At 39.2% G+C, this 16,739-nt stretch overlaps 1 non-coding gene across 1 annotated transcript; it reads left to right on the forward strand.

The window, feature by feature from the left end:
- The first annotated feature begins 4,379 nt into the window (after nt 1-4,379).
- Nucleotides 4,380-4,482, forward strand: LOC140840304 (small nucleolar RNA R71). Its single transcript, XR_012119890.1, has one exon. It is a non-coding gene; the product is annotated as a small nucleolar RNA R71 (small nucleolar RNA).
- The last annotated feature ends 12,257 nt before the right edge of the window (nt 4,483-16,739 follow it).

Consider the following 16,739-nt stretch of genomic DNA (forward strand, 5'->3'; position numbering starts at 1 on the left):
TTTGACAATTTTTGGGAAATCTGCGTGCCCGAGCGGACATAAATGTGCGCCCGGGCGGAAGCTTCACGGCTTTTGACAATTTTTTTTAAGTAAAACAATAAGAACAAAAACTAAAAATCGAATTAAATGCAAGATAAGGGAACGAGAGGTAGTTCTCGATTTATAGTCGAGAGCTTGACTGTAGGTCAGTTTCAGTTCGGACTGTCTTGGAACCGGGTGATTCCAAGTCGTGGCTCGACTGCCACCCATGTAGTGCTTCAATCGCTAGGCATTGATCGTAAATGTCCCATCCTTTCCATCTTGCAATTCTACAGCTCCCGATGGGTAAACTTTGGAAATCACGAATGGACCAGACCATCGTGACTTCAATTTTCAGAGAAACAGTCGCAACCGGGAGTTGTAGAGGAGGACGTTTTCACCTTCCTTGAATTCCTTTTCAATGATTCGCCTGTCATGAGCCCTCTTTGTCTTGTCCTTGTACGATAGTGAGAGATCATATGCCAGATTCCTAAATTCCTCCAACTGGTCCAATTGAAGCAGACGTCGCTCACCTGCATCAGTAAAATTAAAGTTCAGTGCTTTTGTTGCCCAGTATGCTCGATGCTCTAACTCTACAGGTAAATGACATGCTTTGCCAAACAGTAGTCTATATGGTGTAGTGCCTATAGGTGTTTTGAACGCAGTCCTATATGCCCAAAGAGCATCATCTAACCTTACAGACCAATCTTTTCGACTGACACCTAACACTTTTTCTAAAATCCGCTTGATTTCTCGGGTAGACACTTCCAGTTGACTTCTCGTTTGGGGGTGATAGGGAGTAGATATTTTATGTGTGACACCATATTTTCTTAAAAGTTTTTCAAAGAGTTTGTTGCAAAAATGTGTGCCACCATCACTAATGATTGCTCGTGGTGTCCCAAACCTGTTAAAAATATTTTTTTAAAAAATTTCAGGACCACTGGAGCATCATTAATGGCATATGCTTCTACCTCTACCAACTTAGACACATAGTCGACTTCCACCAATATATATTTTTTGTGAAAGAGTTGGGAAACGGTCCCATGAAGTCTATTCCCCATACATCAAAAACCTCACACTCAATAATATTATTTAAAGGCATTTCATGACGGTTAGAGATGTTACGTGTCCGCTTGCATTTATCACAGGTAAGTACATAAGAACGAGCATCCTTAAAGAGGGTTGGCCAATAAAAGCCACATTCAAGTTCCTTGGAAGCCGTCTTGGTTGGTCCAAAATGACCACCTACCTCACGGTCATGGCAGTGGTTAAGTAATTCCTTTTCAGTTGTCGCATAATTCAATTGAGCTTCATCTAGGGTCTTACTTGCGTAGTAAATTGTGTGAAATACCTTGTTTTGCCGCTGGCCAAGCACAACTCCCACCGCAGTATAACTTGCATCGCACATGACCTCGAATGGTAGATCCCAATCTGGTGCCACCAAGACAGGAGCCGTCACCAAGCGCTCCTTCAAATCCTCGTATGTCTGTAAACAGTGAGAATTAAAATAAAAGGGCACATCTTTCATAAGTAAAGTAGATAGAGGTTTGGCAATTTTAGAAAAATCTTTGATAAAACGCCGATAAAAACCGGCGTGGCCTACAAAACTTATAACTCCCTTTATGGATGCCGGAGGTGGTAAGTTCTTGATAACTTCAACCTTTGCCTTATCCACCTCTATTCCATTCCCTGATATTTTGTGCCACAATACTATGCTTTCTTGTACCATAAAATGGCACTTCTCCCAATTCAGTACCAAATTTGTCTCCTCGCATTTCATCAATACCACCTTCAAATTCTGCAAACAGTCATCAAAAGAAGGGCCAAAAATCGAGAAGTCATCCATAAAAATTTCACGGAAAGTTTCTATCATGTCATGAAATATAGCGGTCATGCATCGTTGAAAAGTGGCAGGGGCATTACACAAGCCAAAAGGCATCCGTCTGAAAGCAAAAGTGCCATAAAGACCAGTGAAAAGTTGTTTTCTCTTGGTCCTCAGGCGCAATCATGATTTGGTTATACCCCGAATACCCATCTAGAAAACAGTAAAACTCATGACCCGTTAACCTCTCTATTGATCAATGAAGGGCAGTGGAAAGTGATCTTTACGGGTAGCATAATTTAATTTCCTATAATCAATGCACACACGCCATCCCGTAGCTGTCCTAGTGATTATCAATTCATTCTTTTCATTTGTGATCACAGTAATCCCACCTTTTTTCGGCACACACTGAACATGACTTACCCATGCACTATCAGATATAGGATAGATAATACCCGCATCAAGGAGTTTGATAGTTTCTGCTTTTACTACCTCTTGCATCTTTGGGTTTAATCTTCTCTGAGGTTGCACAAGAGGTGAGTACTTATCTTCCATCAAGATTTTGTGCATGCAGACTGATGGATTGATTCCTTTGATATCCGCCACCTTCCACGCAAAATCACTCTTGTGTGCTTTGAAAACTTCCAACAGTTTGTCCTCCATCACATCTGTCAAAGCAGCAGAAATAATGACAGGTAAAGTGTTATTCTCACCTAAATATACATACTTTAGTTGTGGAAGCAATGGTTTTAGCTCAAGTGTCGGTGGCTCCTCCAGGCTTGACTTCTGTGGGATCAAGTCTCTTCGATCTCCCAAATCCTCTAATCTCATCCTTATTTGCCTCTTCCATGGTTGGTTGGCATTGAGGTATGCCACTATTTCGGTTTTCTCTTTGTCCAAGTCATCTTCGCGCAGTTCAGTAGTGAGAGTGGCTTCCAAAGGGTCCCTAAGAGCATCCTGCAATTAGTTAGACATAAGAGAATCAATTCTATAACAACTATCAGAATGCAGTGTGTGCTTAAGTGCATTAAAAACATCAAAAGTAATCTCTTCCTCGCCCACTCTCAATCTCAACTTCCCTTCTTGAACATCAATCAGGGCCTTGCCAGTCGCAAGGAATGGTCTCCCCAAAATCAAGGGCATCTCCACATCCTCCTGCATATCAAGTACCACAAAATTTGCAGGAAACATGAATTTTTCCACATTTACCAAGACGTTTTCTATGACCCCTCGCGGGTGTTTGACAGATCTGTCTGCTAGTTGCAAGGACATCCTTGTTGGTTTAGGTTCTCCTAATCCGAGCTTCCTAAATACAGATAAGGGCATAATATTAATACTTGCACCAAGATCACATAAAGCCTTGTGAAAAACAACATCACCAATCATGCAAGAAATAGAAAAACTCCCTGGATCTTTTAGTTTCAGTGGGATTTTGTTTTGCACCAAAGCAGAGCAATTTTCTGTTAAGTTCACCGTCATGTGAACCTCCAACTTCCTCTTGTTAGCTAATATGTCTTTAAAAAATTTAGCATAACTAGGCATTTGCATCAAAGCATCGGCAAAAGGAATATTGATATGCAATTTTTTGAATACCTCAAGAAACTTACTGAATTGTGCATCTAGTTTTGATTTTTTCAGTGTTGCAGGAAAAGGGGGAGGAATAATGATTTTAGATTGTGCAGTGGGTGCTGGTGTTGAGTGGGAAGATTTAACTTTTGATGACTCAGTCAGTTCATCCGGAACTTGATTTTTTTCTGTTTTTTTGGCCTCTAAGATCTTTCCACTCTTCAACTCGATGGCCTTCACTTGCTCTCGTGGATTGGTCTCGGTGTTACTTGGCAAGGTGCCCGGTTCTCTACTTGCTATCATCTTTGCTAACTGTCCAATCTGATTTTATAGCCCCTTTATCGAAGCATCTTGATTTTGGAGTCTAGTTTCGGTAGATGAGATGAACTTAGACATCATCTGCTCCAAATTGGACTTCTCTTCTCTAGGAGGATCAGATCTGTACATCGGTTGTTTCCCATATTGTTGTCCTCTTTGTGTTCGATTCTGGCTATTTTGACCAACACAAGAGAAGTTGGGATGTTGCCTCCATCCAGGATTATGTTGGAGTACGGATCATTCCTTGGACGATTTTGGACTCCCACTTGATTCACTGGTGCCCCTTATGGCACATAAAAGGGATTTCCATCTCGACAGTCCTTAACATAATGTTCACCTCCACACTTTTCACAGAATATCTCTTGAAGACGCATAGTTGTGCCACCCATGTTCAAGCCATCTATTTTCCTGTTCAAAACATCAAGTTGTGCAGTAATATCCGAAAGGTCAGTTACCTGGTGGACTCCTGCACTTATCCGCTGGTTGTTCCTTTCAGATTGAGGATGATAGCTGCTAGCAGCCATCTCCTCCAAAAGTTCATATCCTTCTTCAGTAGTCTTCCTCAATAGGTTTCCACATGCAGCAGCATCTATCATAGTACGATTAAGAGTAAGCAAGCCATAATAAAAGGTTTGAACGACTAACCCCAAGTGAAAGTTCGTGATGAGGACATCTTAACAAATCTTTGAAGCGTTCCCATGCCTCATATAAGGGCTCCTGATCGAATTGAGAAAATGTGGTGATGTCTGTCCGCAGCTTTATGGTCTTGGATGGAGGAAAGTATTTAATGAGAAATGCTTTCGCCATGTCATCCCATGTGGTGATAGTCCAATTTCTTGTTCAAGACATCAAGTTGCGTGAACTCCTGCACTTCTCCGCTTGTTGTTCCTTTCAGATTGAGGATTATAGCTTCTAGAAGCCATCTTCTCCAACAACTCATATCCTTCCTAGGCAGTTTTTCTCAATAGGTTTCCACAGGCTGCAAAATCTATCATAGTACGATTTGGAGTAACCAAGCCATAATAAAATGTTTGAACGACTAACCCAAATGACAGTTCTTGATGCAGGCATCTTCGTAATAAATCTTTGAAGCGCTCCCATGCCTCGTATAAAGACTCTTGCTTGAATTGAGCAAATGTGGTGATGTCTGCTTGCAGCTTCATGGTCTTAGATGGAGGAAAGTATTTAATGACAAATGCTTTTGCCATGTCCTCCCATGTGGTGATAGAACCTACAAGCAAACAGTTTAACCAAGCTTTAGCTTTGTCACGTAATGAGAAAGGAAATAAACGTAATCTAACAACATCATCAGAGACTCCATAAATTTAAAAGTATCGCAAATTTCGAGAAAAGCTGTGATGTGCGTGTTTGGGTCATCTACTGGAGATCCTCCAAATTGGACTGTGTTCTGAATCATCTGAATTATAGCTGGTTTGATTTCGAAGTGGTTTTCCCGCACAATAGGCCTCACAATGCTGGGGCGTACTCCATCCAAAGAGGGTTGGGCATACTCCAGCATTGGTATGCGGCGCGGCATCTCAACATGTCTATCTTCACGATGTTCCTCCTCACGATCGTTCTCGTGCCTCTCCATCAGTTCTTTCAGTCTCTGCTGCTATCTTCTCCTGCGGAAAGTTCTTTCAATTTCAAGGTCGAACTGCTCAAGCTCCACGTCAAGTGGCTTTGGCATGCACTGGATGAGATATCTGTAACAGAATATGGAGTGTTAATTTAATAAAATGAAACAATGCTAAAGAAAATAACTAATAATAAAATTGTGAATTAACAGTCCCCGGCAAAGGCTCAAAAAACTTGATCGAGCTAAACTCGCATTGTTAATACCTTAACAAAAATATGGTTTTGTATGCTAAAAATTTATCGCAAGTGCACGATGTCAAGTAATAGTATAATGTACGTGAGTACGAGTATCGTTTCACTTAAGACTGTATTTAACAATTATTATTTCCAGTTATTAAATCTTTAGCAACGAAAATTGATTGGTTGTTTTAGTATTACTAAGCTCGAATAAACATACATAAAAAGATTCAATATTTAAATAATGAAATATAATATCTAAAAATGGTTGATTAAAATTCAATGAGAAATGCATTTGTTGGCAATATCGGTTCACCTACCCCTCGTTAATTAATTAATTCGTTCGATATTAATTATATGCTTCCGACAGGATTTCCTATTCAATTGAACACACTCTCTCAAGCTATGCCAAACTAATTCTACTCAATGAAGTAATTAAATTTCTTTAATTATTTATCAAGAGTGAATTGCATGTCGATTTATGAAAGCCCCTAGTTTTTGACCCTTAGGACTATGACTATCGGCGCGTATCCAATTTCATATGTCTATGCAAATTGTAGATCTACGAATTATACTACTCATTCCTATCACAAGTTATTCTCTCGAACTCACTCGCAATATAAAAACGTTGTTAAAGTTAGCTACGCTCTAACAACAAGATAAAACAGTAGTATAATCAAGAATAACGTAACAATCGAAATATAAATTAATTAGATCAACGTTTGGGGTAAGATCCCCTTAAATCCCAACAAATAATAGAAGTTTAGCTATTCGAATTCATATTAGAAATAAAAAAAAAACTAAGTTAAAATGATAAAAACTAGATTAGACATACTAGGCTAGATGAAAATGCGAGGAACGACGCCCGAAAATCTTCGAATCTTCAACCCCAAGCGCATAAATGTAGTGACCCGTTCCAGAATCACCTACTAATCAAGAACTAAGCATGCAAATAACCTAATTAACAATAATCAGAGATAACAGCGGAAAAGTCAACAAAAATAATGGTTATACAACCCAATAAAATACCCAATACAACCATATCGAATAGAACAATACCGAAAACTAAACCAACCAGCTACTCAACGTCCTCCTCCTGCTCCTCTTGAGCTGTCCAACCTGAGGCCTGCCCCGTGGGAATGGGGTGTCCAAGAATAAACAAAACCGAGGACGTGAGCGATAAGAACGCCCAGTACAAAAGTATGAGTATACAGACCTATATGAAATGCACATGCTATGATCATGATACCGGGGTAGTCAAGAAACAGGAGTCACAAAAGGATCTCAACAATGCTCAGTCTAGAGGCGCCAAGTGGATAGTGCCGCGCGGTCCAACCTCTGGGTCACTGCATCCACTACAAGACAGACGTGGACCTAAAATGTCCCGGACCACCGAAGCCCTCCCGACCCGTCGGCCACTGTGTACTCTCGGTGTCCATGCGTCCACAAGACAGGGCTGAGCGGCCCCAAGATATAGCTTATCTCAAAAGAGATACAGCTCAACAGCAAAGGCTATCTCGAAGGAGGTACGGCTCAACATGAAATGCAACGTGCAGTAATAAACGTGACATAATAGCATGCATCATATGACATATATCAATGCACCACATAATCATGCAACACTTATAAGAATGTATACTCAACCAGGATATCTCGGATAGTACTTTCGTACCTCTATCACTGCAATCCTAATCCACTGGAACAACCAGACAACAGGTCTAATCCAAGCCTATTCATCAAAAGCATACCCAATGAACAATACTACCATGCTCGGCTAGCAAAACCAGTACTCCCTAGTACTACCAAAGGTTTAGGGTTTACCTTTGTCCGTCGACAGCCCTTTGATGTCGATTGCCTCGAAACTCCGGCGCTGCTATGCTACCAATCCCGGCAGCTCTTGGCTATCGCTCGAACAACAACTAACCCTAGAATCCTTCCAAAACTCTCAAAGAGGAGACTTAACTCAAGGAATGGCAAGTCACAAATGAGAAATCCGAGCACTATTTATAGGCCATGTTCGGATCCTCCGAACACCACTTCGGAACGTCCGAACGCTACGTGTCCATTGGCTCTTGACAGCTCATGATCGGATCCTCCGATCATACACTTCGGACCGTCCGATCATGCACGTGTCCATCGACTCTTGACACCTCATGTTCGGATCCACCGAACTCACTTCGGACCTTCCGAACACTTCGGTGCTTCCGAACCATCTTCGGACCTTCCGATCATGATTAATCACCATTAGTCCGTTGATTACCCAATTCGGCATTCGGGCTACTACATTAAAATCTTTGGTCGGACATACCCTGAAACTTTAGGTCAAATCCATTTTTGGATCACTTTTTTCGGGGTTAACCGAAAAACTCAGCTTTTCGGAGCGGACCAATCTTCCGCCCCCTCCCCCCTTACTCTCTCTATCCTGCGGGAAGCGCGAAACGTAAAATCATAATTATTGATACGGGCCTTTTCCACAGAAAAGGGGAATCTCCGCTTATTCGTATCCTTCGATACGTGCCTGGTCGAAATGTTTGCTTCCGTTAGAAGACTTCAAGTCAAGAATTGCAGACTGGCCTAATTCGCGCATAATATAGTAGTAAACATTGAAACGTTCTCTCCAACTTGTGGTGGCTGAGAAAAATATGTCTGAATAATCCCTTGATTTCGTGCCTCCCCCTTCCATATCATCCATATCCAGAAAATAAGGTATGGAATCGTCCTTATTTTTTTTCCAAAAATACAGGCGTGCCCGGGCGGACATAAGTTTCCGCCCGGGCGGATGACTTTAGCAAAAATTGATTTTATCACAGCTCACAGGCGCTCGGGCGGATGTGAATTTGTGCCCGGGCGAAAGTCCTTTGCAAAATAATTCTTTTTTCTTCATTTTTGAATGAATCTCCTGCATTTTCACACCGAGACACATGATTAATAATAAAACATAATATAAACTAAAATATGACAAAATGCATGCAATCTAAACGATAAATGCAACACAATGGGACAAAACATGACATGAAAAACAAGTAAAATCCACCTATATCAGTCACCGTCTTTGTCTCATATTCAAATCCTTTTGGGTGAAAAAATTATTAAGACTTTTATGGTCCGTAAATATATTGCATTTCTCACCATACAAGTAGTGCCTCCAAATTTTAAACGCAAATACCACTGCTGCGAGTCTAGATCATGCATTAGATAATTCTTTTCATGTATTTTCAATTGTCTTGATGCATACGCTATGACTCTCTCATGCTGTATAAGAACTGCGCCCGATCCAAGCTTCGAAGCGTCAGTGTACAACACATATTCCCCTTGTTCTGTCGGCATTGATAGTACTGGCGCGATAGTGAGTGCTTACTTCAACTGATCAAAACTGTTTTCACGTTCTGGTCCCCATATAAATTTCACATTCTTTTTCGTAAAAGATGTTAAGGGTACTGCAATGGACGAGAAATACTTGATGAACTTACGATAATAACCGGCTAAACCCAAGAAACTACGTATTTCTGTCTAGGGGTGTTCATCGTTCGGTTTGGTTTGATTTTTGGTTTTTTATTTCTGTTTTTTTGGTTTTCGGTTTTACAAATATATAATCCGATATCCAAAAAAATTTCTTCGGTTCGGTTCGGTTATTTCGGTCGATTATTTTAGTATTGATACAATTATTTAAATTAATAAGAAAAATATATTGTAAAATATAATATGTTATGCTTTTACATGATTTCATAGTAAAACATTTAAATTTACAGTCTAAATGAATTACATAAACAACAATCAACTAAATATTATTCAAAATAAACTTGCAAGGTCGTCCTCAAATACTGATCATGAAAATAACAGCTCTTGGAATAGAACAAGATATCATTGATGAAAACAATAATGAACTGATCGAGATATGAATGAAATACGCGATTCATGAGATCGATGAAAATCGCTGGAGCATTAGTCAATCCAAAAGGCATCACTAAAAACTCATAATATTCATAACGCGTTCGGAACACTGTCTTATGTACATCCGTCTCCTTAACCCTCAACTGGTGATATCTTGACCTAATATATATCTTTGAAAATACCGAGGCTCCTTGCAATTGATCAAATAAATCTTCGATTCGAGGTAATGGATACTTTTTCTTCACTGTAGCTCTATTCAACTCTCTGTAGTCGATGCATAGTCTAATGATCCCATCATTTTTCTTAACAAATAACACCGGCGCGCCCCATGAAGAGAAACTAGAGCGAATAAATCCCTTGTCTAGTAGCTCTAGAATTTGATCTTTTAATTCCTTCATTTCAACAGGTGCTAATCGACATGGTGCCTTAGAGATAGGCACTGTACTGGGCATCAATTCAATACAAAAATCTACTTCTCTTTTAGGTGGAATACCAGAAACATCGTCAGGAAACACGTCTGGAAAATCCTTAACAACCTTCACATACTCGATAGATTGGCTTTCAATGTCGAGTGCAGATATAATACTAGCAAGAAAACATTTGCAACCACGCATGCATGAATTGATATGTGGATTTGATTGTTTCGTGCAACCTCAAAGATGAACGCTTTCCCATTGGGCGGTCGAATAGATACCGTCCTACGTCAAAAGTCAATAATAGCCCCATTCAGTGTGAGCCAATACATGCCCAAAATAATGTCAAACTCGGGCATCGGTAGCATAATAAGGTCTGCTCGTATAATATTCTTTTTCAATTTTAGTTCCACGTTCTTAACAATGCTACTAGAGACCATATGCTTGCCAGAAGGTACTGTAACTCTAAATCCTGTCTCCACACCTACTGGTAAGATTACAAATTTCTTCACGAATGATCCAGATATGAATGAATGTGTAGCTCCAGAGTCTAATAAATCGTAAATAGCTATTCCCGCTAGAAATATTCCTCCCAACCACGTGACTAACATGCACTTAACATTTTGGAATAACATGCATCTATCCTCTATATCATGCATCATGAAAGAATTAAAGAATTTTAGCATATAAAATATAAAGTAGTAAAAACTTCCATACTTGAGGCGTGACTTTTTAAATTTCTCGAAGTGACAGTACACGACCCTTTGGGGATCCTTCGCTCTGATACCAACTGAAACGACCCTTACTTTCTAACTTTGAAATTCTACTAAATTTTTTCCCATTAATTCGAAATTCATAATTTATAAATAACACTACATTTCCATAAATCAAAATAATTTAAAATTTTAAATCTCAAATGCATAAAATCTCTAAAATCGTCAATTACCAAAATTCGACTTCTATCATTAACATGATCAAAAATTAACTTTAAGATAAAGCATAAAATCTCTAATAACATCCTTAAAAAAATTCTTTAAACTTTGCCTATCAATGTAGTGCAGAAATAAATGTCCCTCGGGAATGTCCTGCCGTACTCGATCCACTCAAGCGTCATCGTCTCCCTCAATATCATCATCATCTGCAACATTCAAAACTAGTGAGTCTAATAACTCAACACATTTTAAACATGAGTAGCGAATAATATATATACAAGCACATGAATTAAAATCATACTTTTATTTAAAATAATTTTAAGCATAACTAAATCATATATCGTAAATTCATAAAATCGTAAAGCTTTGCATAATTTATCATTTTTGGTGAAGTTTGATCCTTGAAACTGACTAGCCTTTTATCCTCTAGTCGACTGATCAGTCTTAGCTCACCATAGTGCATGGGGACGGGCAATAGGTACCGTCAAGGAAATACGATCGTCCGGCTCTCTCTAGGACCTTGTCACGTAAACGGGCTCCCTCTGGGGCCTTTTACCTCAAGACATTCCCATAAAATTGTAATTTCACCTTTCCTTCTTAAAACGGATCCTCCACATATTCTCTACATCATTTGTCACAGTCAATTCACATCGCTCAAAATATTTTTTATTTTTCCTTTTTAAAGCATAAAATATCACGATTTCAAAAAATAACATTTTAACAGTAAAAATTGCATGATTTACCATAAATCATAAAATTACATTTTTTGATCTAAATCATAATTTTATATCATTATCATGCGTTGCGATCATTCGGGACGTTGTCAAGACTTTTCTTACTACCCAGGTGTAAAATGACCGTTTTGCCCGTAGATGTAAAATTTCTCAATTTTGACTATTTCTTACTTTTATTGACTCTTGACCACCCCAAATAATTATTAAACTTAAATTAAAGTTTCGATATTTTTATTTAACGTAAATTGGAGGATTTCGATTTAATTATTTAATTACTAATTCATGAAGCGTTTTATTCCTGGATTAATCCAATCTTTAATATTTTCTTTCCAAATTTTAAACGTAGAATTTTTATACCTAAAATACCCTCGTGAACCATGAATCCACCCCCATGGAGCATGGTTCGACCCCTTTCTTTTTTTTTCAATCCATAATTCGAACCATACTGTAATGCCCGAAATTTTGATTACTGTAATCTGATATGAATTGTGGATAATTGTGATGTGATTATAGACAGAACGGATCATGCCGGGGAAGCGAAAAGAAGACTAAATTATGTGCGAGGAGTGGACCCCTCGCGCATATGCGCGACCTGAGAGGGCGCATATGCGCGAGGCAGGTAGAGAACCTCGCGCATATGCGCGACATGAATCCGCGCATGTGCGTGAGGGTACCCGAGAGTTGTGAAAAATTGCAAAGGACCTCGCGCATATGCGTCGAATGAGGGTGCACATATGCGCAAGGCGCGGTGCATGCTACGCGCCGAGACATAGTGTCTCGCACATATACGCCGAGTGATGTCGCGCATATGCGCGAGACGTGCAGCTTAAAGGGAAAGCCACCTATCCTTAGCCATGAATATATATATATATATATTTTGTATTAATTTCCTTCAAAGAAAACAAGGAAATAGCCGGAAAAGCTCCCGAGAATTGGTCAAGTCCAGGAATCGTAGATTTGTGATTTCTGCAAAATCCAGCCGTTTGATTTTCAATCCGATTTCAGTGCCGTATTTCTATCGACGAGAACTTCAACGAGAGGTAAGTTTTATTAAGTTTTGATATTTCTTGAAATTATGATATTGGTGGAATCGATTATGATTCATATATGATGTTCTTGACATGTTAGACATCGTAGAATCGAAGTCAGATTGAGAAACAGATTGATTATGGAATTGTTATGATTTTTCAGAGTATATCGATTGATATTGGACAGATTTGGATTGTTGATTGATTACAGATTGTATTGGATATTGGTTATGGATTGTAATTAATATCTGTTGAGATTGTATTGACCGGGATATCCGGATTGTGCCGTTATGCCGTTGATTTTGAGTTAAATCCATATTAATTAGATTAGTATTGATTTGAGCAGTATATTGATATGGTATTATTGATATTGTCATTGCCAGATTGTGTGTTGACAGACTTTGAATTCCAGACGAGAACGGCATCAGAACTGCAATAAAAGAACGGTATAAGTCAATGTGGTACCTGGAGAACGACTCGAGTAGGATATACTTGAATTTCCCTAAATCACATACTTATTGTTATTATGTACATTTATTTGAATTGATATTGTTGAAAACTTAATTCCGGTGTTTTGACAAAAGATGAACCAACTGAACTAAGCAACTGAGCTGATCGTCAACTGAACACGTCATCAGCTGAATTCAGTTAACTGATCGATACAACTGAAGTTCATTCTCGTCAGCTGATTCTTTACCAGCTGATCTCTCAGTTGTACACGTCATCAGTTGAAAGCGACAACCGACAAATAGTACAACTACCTGCAACTGGTAGTGGATCGCCGCATTTCAGAAAAGCAGTGTACGACTGTCATAGTATATCGACGTGGCAATCAACGGTTAGAATATTCAAATATCCTTTAATAATACCGTTGAGAGAGAAGCCTATAAATAATCGAAGATAGAAGCCGAAGAAACAACGACTGATCTTAGCTATCTCATTCTACTTGGTGTTACGCTGCTAAAATATCTACTCATACTCAGAAGACAAAAGCTCTCGTTTACTAGTTTTATCAGTAGCATTCAAGGCTAAATTCTCGAGCTTAAATAGCACTTTGTAATCTTTGATAGTTTTTCTAAGTTGTGCTAAGATCAGTTACCATTTGTAAAAATGTTATATACTAAGAGTTTCAGTTGTGGCAAAGTGATAAGTCCAAACTGAAGTGGGTCAGTGCAGTATCTTGTATTTGATCAAAGTCTTTTAGTGGATATCCTATCTTCGTGATAGAAGGGGTGATGTAGGAGTTATTCAAGTCTCCGAACATCCAGAAACATATTGTGTTATCTTTACTTTAGTCGCTAATTTTCATTTAGATACTCTATCTTTCAGTCACTTTATTTTCCGCAACTATTTTGTTCAGTTTAACTGATTGTTATTGACCGACGGGATATTTAGTATCAGTTTGTAACATAATTGAACTCATATTGTCGAAGAATACTTAAATTGGAGAAGTGTTTATTCAACCCCCCTTCTAAAAACTCTTTATTAGTTTAACCGATCCTTTCAGATATGCTTGTTCTATTTATTTATAGAAAGCATGTATTAGACGAGTATTAGACGAGTGATCTTGTGACATAAGTGTCGATAGTGATGGAATCGTCACTGACACATTGCACATTGTCACAAGATAGTGAATTTGCGATAGTGCCAAAGTCTGTGTTGGATAGGTCAAGACACCGGATGTTTGGTTATATCGATGTTGAATAGAATTGAATTTTCTTCTATTACTGAAAATCGATATAGAAATGCCAACGTCTGGAAACCGGGATCCCTAGACTAGGATTGAGTCTAGTCTGAGACGTGGAGTCACGAGTCTGATTAATGATTTTATATTGATTATGTTTCAGATTTTGATACATGTTAGAGATATTTGTTACATGCTTTTACATTGTTTTATGATTGCATGTTTCGTTGATTTATACTAGGATGTATTTCTCACCGGAGTTATCCGGCTGTTGTCGTGTTTGTATGTGTACATGACAACAGGTGGGACAAAATCAGGGTCGAGGAGATGATCAAAGATCGTGATTAGAGTGGACACTACGGACTTTGACGTTGCGGTAAATAGGATTAAGCACTGGACATTTAGTTGTTGAATCTTAGTTTAAGTTTGATGTATGTTGTACAAGATTTGTACTTTTATACTGATATGTATATTAGATTGAATTCCATTATGTTCCGCATTTAATAATGTATTTAAAAAAAATTAGACCATGTTTATTATAATTGATTAAATTGTCCCAATAATGATTAAGAAGATGATTAGCTTCCGTGTCCCCACAACAGGTGGTATCAGAGCGATAGATCCTTAGACTGAGATAGGAGCTAGTAAGTGGGGTAGAATGAGTTTTCTTTCCTTACTTTTGATTGCTAGCATGATTTATTGCTTTAATACATGTTTACCTGATTATCTGAATTTGATATGGTAATGTGTATTATTGAGAATGGATCAGAAACGATTCTTGATCAGAGGTAAGATGATCAGAAAGGGAATGAGACAGAATTGTTAATTGTGATGGCTAACTATTTTGATAATCATATATGCCTCCTCAAAGAGTACCGGAACGGGGTAGCACTTCGAATCCTCCAATGGATGTGACAGCAACACCAATGGAGACATTTCTGAAGAGATTTCAGTCATTCCATCCACTGACTCTGAAGGGTACTGAGACTTCAGTTTATTGCGAGAGTTGGTTAGACGATATTGAGATGTTGTTCGAGTCCTTGGATTACACTGATGAGCGGAGAGTGAAACTGATAGGGCACCAGTTGCATGATGTGGCAAAGAACTGGTGGATTACAACCAAGCGGGCATTGGAGCATCGAGGTACAGTTATCACCTGGAATGTATTTAGAACTGAGTTTTATCAGAGATTTTTTCCAGTGTCGTACAGGAAGGATAAGGGAGCCGAGTTTGCAAACTTGAGACAGGGTCACCTGAACATCGAAGAATATGTTGCCAAGTTATCTACATTGCTAAGATTTGCTCCACATGTGGCCGAGAATGACGAAGCCATTGCTGATCATTTCATTAATGACATGAATCCGGAAATCTTTACCTTGGTGAATATCGGGAGACCGAATAATTTTACCAATGCCTTGAACAGAGCCAAGGGAGCCGAAGCTGGTCTGATGAGACAGAGAGGAGCTTTGTTTGTACCTCCAGCAGCGAGACCACAGATGCCTCCACCATCCTCCAGATTTGAGAGTGGCAGTGATAGTGGAAAGAAATATTTTCTGAAAGCTAGAGGGAAGCGGTTCAAAAGATCTGGAAGCAGTTCATCCAGTTCTAGTGGCTCAAGATAGACCGGTCAGGGCCAGAGTTATACAGGACCTTATTGCAACACTTGTCGAGGGAAGCATTCCACAGAGCAGTGCCGAGGAGTTTTTGGCAGTTGCCACATTTGTAGACAGCAGGGACATTTTGCTCGAGTTTGTCCCCAGAGAGATACTCAGAGGTCACAGGGCGCCGAGTCATCTGGATCAGTAGCTCAGACTGGTAAACGACCATCTACAGTTCACTCTTTCCAGCCAGCACCATCTCAGTCACAGCCGAGGCCTGGAGGAAGCCAGACAGTTAGCCAGCCTCCTAGACAGTAGGCCAGAGTATTTTCTTTGAAAGAGGAGCAGGCTCAGGATGCACCTGACGATGTTGTTGCAGGTAACTGTTTTATTTATGGTCACCCTGATTATGTATTGATAGATACTGGTGCATCGCATACATTTATATCTGAGAGATTTGCATTGTTTTTGAGTCATGCATTACCTATTGAGTCATTATCTGCTGTAGTGTCTGTCTCTTCTCCTTTGGGGACATGTTTGATATCAGTAAAATCTGTTAAACATTGTATGCTACAGTATGATGGGCATGAGATTGAGTTAGATTGTATCGTACTTGTGTTGTCTAATTTTGACTGTATTATCGGTATCGATATGTTTACCAAGTACAGAGCCACTGTTGATTGTTTCCACAAGATTGTGATATTCAGACCGGAGATGGCTGATGAGTGGAAATTTTATGGTAAGGGTTCTCGAGCCAGAATTCCTTTGATATCTGCTATGAATATGACTCGATTATTGCAGAAAAGAGCGGATGGATTCCTTGTCTATTCAGTTGATTTACTGAAATCGAGTCCATCATTGGCGGATTTGCTTGTGGTATGTGAGTTTGCTGATGTCTTCCCAGATGAGATTCTTGGTTT

This window comes from Primulina eburnea, chromosome 8, assembly GCF_022965805.1.
Source record: "Primulina eburnea isolate SZY01 chromosome 8, ASM2296580v1, whole genome shotgun sequence".
Taxonomy (NCBI): Eukaryota; Viridiplantae; Streptophyta; class Magnoliopsida; order Lamiales; family Gesneriaceae; genus Primulina; species Primulina eburnea.